The sequence below is a fragment of the Canis lupus genome, chromosome 19 (assembly GCF_048164855.1).
Source record: "Canis lupus baileyi chromosome 19, mCanLup2.hap1, whole genome shotgun sequence".
NCBI lineage: Eukaryota > Metazoa > Chordata > Mammalia > Carnivora > Canidae > Canis > Canis lupus.
The window spans coordinates 31,784,913-31,797,064 of record NC_132856.1 but is presented as its reverse complement, the minus strand read 5'-3'; the positions used below and the strand labels follow the sequence as shown (position 1 = coordinate 31,797,064).

The window sequence follows — 12,152 nt, the reverse complement described above, 5'->3', positions numbered from 1 at the left end:
TTATAACCTATTAAAATAGTAAATTTGTGTTTCATGGTTTATGATGCCCCTGGGGTTCTTGTATCAAGACTATAAACAAAAGTAGGCTACATAGATGCAGATTATAATTTGCTTATAGGAAGGCAAAGAAGCTGACCTTTATAAATACAACCATGCCTAAGAAAGGAGAGCTTCAAGTCAAAAACAAACCTGAAAAAAAAAAACCATTTAATTTGTTCTTTTCTTTTAAAGCAGTGATTTGCCTTTTGTTATGTGCATTTGTTTGCACCAGGAAAGGAAAAGACAATCGACTAGTTAAAATGGGTGCTATATTGCTCCCTTATACACAAAGAATTACACATCTGTCTCACAATACTAACCACTCTGAAAGATAATTATGGATCAATGCTTTAAAAAATATCCTGAACTGCCTCCAGAAATGGCAAGGAGAATTCAATTAAATTATTTGTAAAAGCCATTTTTTTTCCTATCCATCTGCTACTTGAAATGGAATGACCTTTCAAACAGTGCTCCCGGTTCTCAAAGCAAACTCTAAATAAAGAAGTGGAGTGTGTTTTTCCCCCCTCTCCACCAGGTTCAGCATAGATAGAGCATTTGTACTGACATTCTACATCACTGAAAGGAATGCAGATTTGGCTTCTAGAACATAGAAGAGGCATTTTAGGAATATCAATCAGGCTCTGTCCCATGCCTTCAGTCATGACATTTGCCTTCTATTAGAAAGGTGTGCTGTTTCCAAGATAAGTGTTTTGGAACAAGCTACATGAAGTAAGCTTACTCCCTGGAGAAAAACTGGAAACCTTGCCCCCAAATGTGATAAAGTACACGTTAGTGAAGAGTCCCTTGTTAAGCTGTCTATGGCAGGAGAGCTAATTCAAAAAGGTCAGATATTTAAGTAACAGGAGACTCAAAACAGCCTCCCAAAGGCCTCTCTATAGGCTTTAGATCATCAACTAACAGCTGATACCTTTCTTCACCAAACCTATACACTTCTTTCCTTGTTTCACTGTTGTTCCCCTGCAGCTCTTAATTTTTAAAACACTTCCAGTTTGGTCTTTTGTGTCATTTTTAAAATCTATTATTTAATTTTTTCTAAAAGATTTTATTTATTTATTCATGAGAGACACAGAGAAAGAGGCAGAGACATGGAGGGAGAAGCAGGCTCCTCACAGGGAGCCTGAGGTGGGACTCGATCTCCCGATCTGGGATCATACTCCAAGCCAAAGGCAGATGCTCAACTGCTGAGGCCCCCAGGCATCTCTGTGTCATTCTTTTTTAATCAGAATTTTTAAAACACATCCAATGTATCTTTCTTGATAAAAGTACAGCAAGCACTTTTCAAAAAGTTCAAAAAACTACAGAAAGACCTCTTAATAAAACATAATCTCTTATACCACACCATGCACAGAAAATCACTGTAGTCTGTTGTGTCTACTTCCATTCACTTTAATGTATGAATACATCACAAAATTGCATCATAGTATGTAACAACTGGAATCTAACACACTGATCAACTGTTTTATGCATATCTTTCTATACCATCAATGGAAATTCATCATATATAAATTTTCACTATAACATAATTTTGTATTTGCATCTGTGTGTATATAGAGTTGTGGTAATAACTTATAAGTGAGATTACTTACCTAGTCAACTATTTATGAATATAGAGATTTTGCTTTTTATATTAGTATAAACAAATCTGTAATAAACATTAAATATATATATCTTTCCAATTATTTCCTTAGCATTGCATTCTAGAAATAGTATGGCTGGATGGGAGAGTATATGTTAATGAACATTATCAAATTTTTAAAGTTAATATGGCCAAACTGCACTCCAGCAAGTTTAACAAATTATGTACACACTCTGGACAATACCCTACACTCTGTATAATATTGAGAAGTATTAATTTTGTGTTCACTTGTGAGTCTGGGCAAAAACTCATTGTTTCTCTAATTATCTTTGCTTTGATAATTAATGAGCTGAAAGTTTTACTGGTGTTTTATATTGCTTCTTTGTAAATTGCCATTCAAATGTTTTGACCCGTTTTTAAAAAAGATTTAATCATTTATTTTTAGAGAGAGAGCACGTGCACTAAGAGAGAGTGTGCATGCCTGAGCATATGAGTTGAGGGTGGGGCAGAGGGAGAGACTTTATCTCTCTATCCCACAACCCATGAGATCATGACCTGAGATGAAACCAAGAGTTGGATGCTTAACAGACTGAGCCACCCAGCCAGCCCTTTTACACACTTTTTAAAGTGGTAAAAGCATTATCCTAAAATACAATACTGTAAGGATTTAACATACCTATATATACATATGAAATCAGAAAAAATGCTACAGATAATATTTTATTTTTAAATTAGCATAATAAAAACACAAACTTATATATGTTAACAAATATGTTTATTTAATAAATTAAATAAATGTATATATACACACACACTATAAAATAAATTAGTACTTTTCTCCTGCTCAATTGCCAATCCCATTTTCCCATGGTAACTAATAAAAAATAAAAACAAAAAATAGAAACAATTACTTGTTTATGCTTTCACAGCTTTCTCTAGCTTCACATAAATATATATAAACATAGAATTGTATATAGAACCATTCTTTTCTTCTTCATTTAAATAAGCTCAATACTTTCCTAGTTGCTCCAAATGACTATTCACCAACTGCATCATGTGCATGTTGGATATCACATGTAGATCTACTTACTTTTATTGATTGCATAATATTCCATAGTATAGTTATAAATATGGTCAATAATTTCCCTATTAATGAGCTTGTTGGTTAGTATTTTCTCAATAATATTTGCTTTGTTTTGTTTTTGCCACCAAAAGAATGTAGCACATATCTTTGAAATACGTTTTTATACAATAAAGATTCCCAATAGTAGAGTTACAGAGTCAAAGAGTAGATATACTATTAATTTTAATAGATAATGTTAGACTTTTCAGAATATGAACATTCTACTTTCTTATTATGATTTGATTTGTATTTCTGTGATGACTGCTGATGAAGAAGAGCAGATTTTCATGTCTATTGGTTATTTAAATTTTCCCTTTTGTGAAATACCACTTACCTATAGCCATTTTTTCCAAATATGGTGTAAAACTTTATCTCACCAGTGTATAATTTTCTGTTTGCATTGTTAAATGCTGTACATTTCTACCTTTAACTTATCTAAAATTTATTTTTTTTTTAATTTTATACTGAGAAATCAGGGTCTAACATTTACAACTTACATATGAAAAACCAACTTTTACAGCATTTTTTATAGAAACATACATTTCCCACTGGAGTAAAAAGCCACTTGTACTAAATATTTAGTTCATTATCACATATTTGGATCTCTTTCGGACTTTTTTTCTATTCCAATGTCAATTTTTATCATAGCCAATAACAATTTTAATAACAGTAGCTTTACACTCAACTCATGATTTCAGTTCAGGTCATGATCTCAGGGTTGTATGACCGAGCCCCATGCTGAGCTGCTCCCCACTGGGTGTGAGACCTGCTTAATATTCTTTCTCCTCCTCTTCCTCCGCCCCTCCCCTGTTACTCAAGCATGCACAGGCACACACTCTGTCTCTAAAAAACAAAAACAAATAAACAATAAAAACCCCAACAGCTTTATATTGTTTTAATATCTAGAAGAAAGGGTAAAAATAAAAAGCTATTGCAGTTGTGACTGAAATTCCCTAACATATGCAGGATTTTAGAAAGGAAAGACACTTCACAACTGGAAAAATACTAGGGAATATCATTCAATGATTTCCTTTCTTATTAAATGTATTACTAAAGATTTTATATTTTTTGTTTATGTAAATGAAAATTTTCTATTTCTTTGTAACTGGTTATTGAAGGTATAAATATGCTTTGATTTTAATATATTTACTTTGCAGCCATCCAGCTTACATGTTTTCTTAGTCTATAAAAGTCTTAAGTCTGCTAGGAACATAATCATATCATCTGAAAACAAAGATAATTCTGTTTAATGTTTTCCAATATTTATGTTGTTTAATTTTATTGTTTAATTACATCATGTAGAACCTACAACACAGTGCTAAGTAACAATGTTGACAATAAATATTCTTCTGCATTTTTCCTGGTCTTAATAGGAATGGCTTTTATATTTCCACTGTTTAATGTCATATTACACTAGGTTTTGTGAATATATTTTATGTTTAATTAACATCCTCCAATGCCCATGTTATTTAGAAAGTTATTTGAAATTTCTAATACATTATAGCAAATTTTTTTTTGGCATGTGCACTGGGTTGAAATGTATGGCCACCTAGAATCTCAGGTGACCTTATTCTGAAATGGGGTCCTGGCAGATGTACTTACTTAAGATGGGGTCATACTGGATTCCAGTGGACCCTAATCCAATGACTGCTATTCTCAAAATAAGAGAAAATAGAGACAAAAACAGACACACATGGAGAATTCCATGAGATAACAAAGGCAGAAATCAAAGTGATATGTCTACATGCCAAAGAACACCAACGGCTAACAGCAACCACTTGAAGCTAAAAAGAGGCAAAAGAAGATCATCCCTTACAGCCTCTGAAGAAAGCATCATCCTGTTGGCACTTTTATTTTGAACCTTAACATCCAGAACCATGACAGAAAAAACTTCTGTTGATTTAGGCCACCCTGTTTGGTGATTTGCTACAGCAGCCCTAAGAAACTAATACAGTATGTATTGATATAATCATATCATTTTTATCTTTTAATTTGCTGATGTGATAAAATGATGTGGATAAATTTCCAATTTTGAACCAGTTTATAATTTTTTAAATAAACTATATTTAAAATATGTTCATAAACAAATGGACTTAAGTTGCTATTTTTAAAATCATATACACACAAAAATGAAATTGGTATATCTTCTTAGAGCCATCAATATCATCTTTGGATATAAAGTTATGCTAGATTTGTACTATTACTTGAGGCCCCCTCCCTCTTTCTCTGTAGCCTTAAAAGTCCTTGATAACCATAAGGAGTATCTGTTTTAAAAGCTTAAATTTAACTTAGTTGTAAAACCATCTGGGCCTGGGGCCTTTTTTAGTGTTACATCTTTAACAATCTTCCACTTTTTGCTTTGATTATTATTTAAATATTTTGACTTTTCTTATGTGAATATTGATAGTGTATGTGTTCCTAAGAATCACTGTTTCTTCTAGATTTTCTAATAAGTGGTTACAGAATTTTTTTTTTTCAAACATGTAGTAGTACCAGTATTGACAGACCAACAGTAGAGATGACCAGGATGCTAGGAGGATACATGCCCCTTTCCTCCTAGTACTACCTGTGGAATGAGTCAAAGGAGGACAATCCTCAAAGAAGAAAGGAATCATTTTTTAATCAAGCATATAAAAGTAGCTCTTATCACTGGTAAGAAACTCTAAACAAATCCATAGAAAATGTTTTCATCTAAATCATCAGGTATGCACCACAATAAAATTTAGATAGTTGGTCTTCAAGTTACTTGATACTTTCCTGGAGTTTTAGCAAAGCTATGCAGAAATTTTCTTGACATTTCTATTAAGCTACAATAAAGTTTCCAATTTTTGAAACACTTGACAAAATAAAAAAAAAAGAATTATTCTTCCCTCACACCTGCACACATTTAAAAATATCTCCAACTTATCTAAGAAACAATTTTCTCTACAACTCTCCCAGACTTCATACTCATATCCTTTTATTCATAGCAGATGGAGGAAATTAGAGTAACATATTTGCTCTAAAATCATTAGTGTTGCCTCAGCACTTCCCATCTAAAATGGCATTTCAAGGGGTTATTGTTACGTGGATCAAGAGTTTGCTCTGGGCACAAAGAGACATAAAAACCAATTTGAAACTTTTTTTTTTTTTTGCAATGAGCTTTGCATCTTAATTTCTTCAACATCATTACAGTTGGATTTTAAGCACAAATCAAGTTGGGAGGACAGAGTGATCTGATTCAGTCATGGGTCATACTTTGTTCACTGGCCAGTTTCCTGACAAATCATTATAGCTGCTTCTGGAAAGCAATGTTTTCAAAACTGACCACCAACTACTGGGTAGTCTGGAAGACTTGGAATATATTTTTACCTCTTGGATATCAGCTTGCCCTTTAGACTCCTGAAATGTCTAAAACTAAACTAAGTAGCAAGTTTCAGATGACTGCCATTCTTGGCTTAAGAAAGAACCAATCTACAAGTGTTTCTTTAGCATATACTGCATTAAGTTCACCGTAAAAATAAGTAAATAAATAAATAAGACATTATGCATCTGGAAGATACAATCCTTTTTTTAAGACTTTATTTATTCATGAGAGACAGAGAGAGAGGCAGAGACATAGGCAGAGACAGAAGCAGCCTCACCACAGGGAACCTGATGCAGGACTCAATCTCAGGACCCCAGGATCATGACCTGAGCCAAAGGCAGATGCTCAACCACTGAGCCACCCAGGTGCCCCTAGAAAATACAACTTGTGTAGATATAAAGGCAATCATGGAGAATGACACCAGATATTTCTAGATTGCATTACAGTTTTCAAACTACTTTCATGACACATTTGTAGGTCATCCTCGTAAATCTATAATGAATGCAGGATAAAAGAAGACATAAACATAGTAGTCCTGAGATGAAAATGACATTAAAGATATCAATAAACAGGGCAGCCTGGGTGGCTCAGCGGTTTGCCCTGCCTTCACCCAGGGTGTGATCCTGGAAACCAGGGATCAAGTCCCACATCAGGCTCCTTGTATGGAGCCTGCTTCTCCCTCTGCCTGTGTCTCTGCCCCCCCCCCCACCCCCCGTGTCTCTATGAATAAATAAATAAAATCTTTTTTAAAAAAAGATATCAATAAATATCTTTTACAGGTAAGAAAATGGAGGCCAGGGCAGCGCAGGTGGCTCAGCGGTTTAGCGCCACCTTCAGCCCAGGGCTGACCCTGGAGACCCGGGATCGAGTCCCACATTGGGCTCCCTACGAGGAGCCTGCTCACTCCCTCTGCCTGTGTCTCTGCCTCTCTTTATCTCTGTGTACACACTCTCATGAATAAATAAATAAAATCTTTAAAAAAAAGAAAATGGAGGCCAAAGAGGAATGAGGACCTTTGCCTTCTTGCAGAGCCATCCTGCAAGGCTAATAAAGTGAAAGCCAGTCTCCACAGGAGTTACAAAAAAAGAAGTCATAAAAATAAGACCAGAAAGAGAAACATAATGGAAATAAAAAACACTAATTCTGATTTAATATATTTTCTTTTAAAAAAGAAATTGTATTGAATTAAAGTTTAAAATCACTATTCATCTCTAAGGGCCAGTTGGCTATAATGGTTTTATGCCATTACTAGATCCCTTAGAGAAAAAAGCAATTTTAAAATCATAGTTTCCAGAGACTCCTGGGTGGCTCAGTGGTTTAGTGCCTGCCTTCAGCCCAGGGCATGATCCTGGAGTCCCAGGATTGAGTCCCATATCAGGCTTCCTGCATGGAGCCTGCTTCTCCCTCTGCCTATGTCTCTGCCTCTCTCTCTTTTTGTGTGTCTCATGAATAAATAAATAAAATCTTTAAAAAAATAAATAAAATAAAATCATAGTTTCCATAAATATGTGTAAGTCCTGAAGAACATATTGATATAGTTGTATATAGTATACACACAATCACATACGACACTTAAAAGTCACTATTATATAATGATTAAAGGGAGCCTAAATATTCCATAGTTCAATGACTAAGTTATTCCTGCATTTCCTATACACCCACCTTCACTTACCCTCTCCTTTCCCACCCCAGCAAGGACCTAGTGGATTATCTTAATACTGTGACACCTCTATCACACACAATAAAATTTCAAAATAATCTTTCCTTTAAAGGAAAATATATTAGAAGTAAGCATTTTCTGTGACAGCATTCTTAAAAATATCTGTCAACAATGGCGAGGCCAGGGTCCTAATATCTGTCATTCAAAAGAGAACAGCCATTTTCCATGACTCAATCCAGAATATTTTTTTTTTAAATCTAGATCTAGGATATCATAATTCAAGTGAGAGACTGCATTACAGAAAAGTGCAAACATAAAAAACATTAAAAGTGGAATCATCATTTTAAAAGGAAGAAATTTACAGCAGTGGTGAAAGAGTGTATCAGGGTTAGAGGACTGAAGGATAATTTCTGGGTCAGAACACACACTTTATTGTCAGAATACACCTCGACATTTTAAAACTGCTTTTAGCCACTTTTTAAATGTCTGAGAATAGAGAACGTAAAACACAATGCCTGACACACCACAGAAAGTTTTATGATTCTCCTCAAAAAACGGAAGAATAAATATCTCTATTTCCATTCCGGATCTGCACAATATATGCTTGCATCCCATTTGCTCTGATTCATTTACATTTTGCTGAATTCTGTTTTTGTCCATTTTCATCTTTCAAAAGATTAAAAAAAAAATCAACAACAACAAAAAGCCCTCAAAAGATGCTTTCAGATGAAATCGCAAAGGAAATAAGTACATGAATTAGTGAAACAACATCCAAGTTTATACAAATGTGGCAGTTACATCTTTTCTCATCTTGTCCGAGAATTAATTGTGCTGCTGAAATTAGACATCAGCATGCTCCATGCAGACAGGAGCCCAAGCTGGAAGCAAACTCTTTGAATAATAATACTGCCTCCTGATTCTTTTCACATGGCTACATTTTTGACATTTCCTTCAATATTCTACCCAGTTGCAGCATGACTATGACAAAAGATTTCTCTAGGCATGACTGGCACATTCATGGTGAGTGGCAGGGAATGGCAACAGGCAACAAGCCCCTTTAGTGGCTCCAAAAAGCCCACAGGCTTTCTACAAACCTTATGCATACATGCTCTATGGAAAGCATGGAAAAAAAATGGAAACTATGATGACAATTTTAATCATCTGATGGACAATGCTATGATCATAGTGGCCAATCTTCTGACATACAGGAGAATGCCAAGCTTTTATTCTCTCCCTGCCCCTCAGTCTCTTTAAATGTTTAGGAGTGTTATTTACACATGGATGGAGATGGCCCTAATATAGTATTATTTTAATCCATCCAAGGACAAATTACAAATGGCTAAACTTGACTACAATGAAATCTTCTGGTTAGTTTTAATATGACTCAAATCACTTCTATGGGCTCTTAGAACTTTCTCCCAGACCCTGGGAGATATCAGGTATCACTAATCAGAGTTAGCCCATCTTGTAGTCAGTGCAGTCCAAATTTCAGCCTACAAAGTAGCAATTAGAGTCAAGTTTCTTCTGGAAATACCAATTACTGCTCTTTGTCTTCCCTGATGAATGTCTCCTTAATGTAAGAATGACATATCATCTTTTCCCTATCAAATTAGAAAATATTTAAAATAACCCTCATAGCAGGCAAGAGTGTAGGGAAAGAAGCATGTCCCAAAGATGCTGGTGAAAATGCAAAATGATTATCTCTTATGGAAAACGATCTGATAACATATATCATGACATTTTTATCCTACTATATTCACTGATATTATTTGGAGAACATTTTTCCATACATCTAGTCTTAAACCAGACTTTTAATATCTGTAGAGCATTATATTATGTAAATATAGTATACTATAGTTTTTCATTGTTTCTACATGTGTCAACATTTTAGTTTTCTACGTCAGTTATTATATATAATGCTGCAGAGAACATCTTTATAAATACCTTTTTTTAATTGCATCTTGTTTATTCCTTAGGATAGATTCTTAGAAATGGGAATACAGATGTTAGCAGGTATATAATTTTTTCCCTACTACAGAATTGCAATTCACAAGCCAATTCCTAAACTAAAATTCCAATGAATCATCATTTACAAGGAGGAAAATACAGGGTGATAAAAGTGACCCTGATTATTTACAGAGCCTTAAGAATGGGTAATTTCTCCAAGGAAACCAAATCAGATAACATGTATGATTGAGTAGCTGCCAAACCTGGCCTGCCTGATGACGTGAAGGGAGAAGTTATTGGCTGGAATCTGTTCTAAAGAAGAGATGACTGACCCTTAAATTAAAACTCCTGTTTCCAGAAGCCAATAAATAATACCACACCACTTTTTAACCTTTTGTATTAGAAAATATTTAAAATGATAACACCCACAGTTGGCAAGGGAACGGTTTTTCCCAAAGCATATCCTTTAGAAAAATATTTTCATGATAAAATGAGTTTACGAAAGAGTGAGAACTGAAGGAAGTTCAAGTTGAACATTTAATGTGCTGTTACAAACTGTGAATCTCCATAAGGGGATGTTGCAAGTAGCATTTCTAAATTTATTTAACTACCAAATTCTTCTTGTTTTATGTTGCCTTTTGTTTTTGGCTGCTGGCTTTCTATAGAGCCTCCCAGGGGAGAGCATTCTGTGGAACATCTTTAGTAAATGTTTCTCTAAGCCGGCAGTTCTCAAACACTTTGGTCTCAAGATTCATTCACACTCTTAAAAATTGTTAAAGGTCCCAAAGAGCTTTTGTGTATGTAGGTTCTATCTATAGACATTTACCATATTAGAAATTAAAACAGAGAATTTTCCTAACACTACTAATTCATTTTGAAATAACAATAATAGACTTATTACACGTACACATATATATTTTCTAAACCAAACAAAAAAAGGAACTACTGGAAAGAGTGGTATTGTTTCACAGTATTTACTGAAAATCTTTTTAAATATTTGACTTAATAGAAAACCAGTAGATTCTCAGTCTTGCTTCTTCATTATGTTGTTGATATAAGTTTTTGAAAGTAGGTGGGATTTGGGGGGGGTGAGGTCCAGAGCCCATGACCAAGAAAGAATTCTTGAGATGTCTCTGGTGCAAAATGGTGGTTTTATTAAAGCACAAGGACAGGACCCAGGCAGAAAGATGCTGTACCAGGGTTGTGAGGGGTGGCTGATTATATACTTGGGGAGTTGGGAGAGGTATGAAAAAGGGATGTTTTCAAAAGGACTTTCATATGCTAAAAAGGACCTACACAGATACTACAGGCCTTGTCATTAGCTGGTAAAGGTTGGTTTTCCCCTTTAGCAAGGGACTAACATTAAGACAGTTGGGAGCTTCCTGGAGGGCTTCATGCATATCCCAACCAGAAGTGGGGGGTGGGGGGTGTTGCAGGGTATCACCTTGTACTTGTCTGCAGCTAGCCTTCTGCTCCCTCATCATTGTGATGTACTGTTTAGTTGAAGTATGTCAAAATCCAGGAGTATTTTAATAGCCTTTTCAAAGAACTGTAGATAGTTTTCTTGGATACCACATCAAAACTTGACAAATGGAAGTGACTTCACCAATGTGGCAAAAACTTTGCTTCCCCTCATAAGAAAAACAAATAACATCTATTCAAGAATAAGACACCACTTAAAGAATCTTAGGACACAGGGGTAAGACCTATACCACAAAGACAAAGACAGAGAGCATCAGAAGGGAAAAAAGAGGAGCTCCATGTTCACTGTATTGCTCCTCCCCCAGGCCAGCAGCAGATTAGAGAGGTCTCCCCTGAGCCTCCAGTTCCTCCAGAGGGAAAAGAGAATACAGGGAAGACAACTAGCCTTCCCCAGCATTATAAGTACTCTGTAGTTAGCCTTTACTCTGGTCTCAATTCCCCTATGGGAATTGCAGGGGAATATTCCAGGTCCAACCCCTGGGAATCAGACTGTGATGAAGAAGGGGAAGGGGCTTGCAACAAGTAGCACAAGGATCTTGGCAGAGTTTATGCCTGCAGTGTCCTCGAAATAATCCCAACCAGCACCTTCCCTCATCTGCATAACCAGCTTGAGGTGCCTTCTGACCAGGGAACTCAGTGGTAGGTAGATCTGCCTGATTTGGATCTTCAAATAAGTTTTGCCAGCTCTGGTGCCCAGTTTGCACTTTCCCAAGCAAGGTGCTGAGTAACAGCTCCATCTTCTGCTGAGAGTGCCTTTTGGTCCCATCTGACCAGAAGGGCTGGTGACAACTCCCAATTGTCTAGCTGGGATCTAGCAGTGTTAGAGCCCAGAGGTGGGCAAACAGAGATCACCCCCAGACCAAAGTCTGTATCAGGCATGGAGGTTTCCCATGCTATGCACAGGCAGGCGGATTAAGCTGTAGCAAAGGCTGAGTGAGGGTAGCTCCCAGCTCCTCCA

The 12,152-nt window shown here is 35.8% G+C and overlaps 1 protein-coding gene across 13 annotated transcripts in view; it reads right to left on the bottom strand.

Moving 5' to 3' along the window:
- FHIT (fragile histidine triad diadenosine triphosphatase) overlaps window positions 1-12,152 on the bottom strand; it is a 1,386,045-nt gene that overhangs the window by 912,007 nt on the left and 461,886 nt on the right. The gene's annotated exons all lie outside the window — the stretch shown is intronic.